The following is a 683-nucleotide window of genomic DNA, read 5'->3' on the forward strand; positions in this document are numbered from 1 at the left end:
TTCTGGTTAGCAGTGGATCTTTTAACCACTGTGCAACCAGGGTTCCTGAGTATTCTTTAGTTACCCAAAAATGGGTACTGGAAAAAGAAAGTAGAGGAATCAAGAATAGTTTTTGCTGTAGCTATACTAAAAAGAAGAGAAATATACAACCAAGTATCAGACAATATAGAAACTCACATAGTTTAGGTCATCAAAGATTTAAACACGCTTGACACACAGAAGGTGTGCGCAAGGCTGAGCAATAGTCATAGATGGGCATCTGCACGGACACAAGGATATGATGTTTATTCACCTGTAAATTATCAAATACCCGCAAACTTTTAGAAAACTTTTAGCTAATTATGTTCTGAAAACACCTTCTCATAGATCGGCTGTGCTCAAAACAAGAAACTTTTGGAATAGTTTTTCCTGAACAATGTAATTATGCCCATCATTTGTTAAACTAATTAAGTAGCCATAATGTATAAGACGAAGCTTAGTTCTTTGTGTTCTATTGCGTTTAATCCACTTTCTTAATCCATATAGTACTGATCGATCCTCTGAAAGACTTCTAAACATTTACTCCTTTATAGAAAAAAGAAATAATTGTAATTGAAGTTCCAAATAATAGACTCATCAGTCAACTCCTAGTTTGAAGAAGATGCTAATCTAAACAATTCACTTCATAGAAATTTCTTCCTAAG

The sequence above is a fragment of the Trichechus manatus genome, unplaced genomic scaffold (genome assembly GCF_000243295.1).
Source record: "Trichechus manatus latirostris isolate Lorelei unplaced genomic scaffold, TriManLat1.0 scaffold00771, whole genome shotgun sequence".
Classification (NCBI taxonomy): Eukaryota; Metazoa; Chordata; class Mammalia; order Sirenia; family Trichechidae; genus Trichechus; species Trichechus manatus.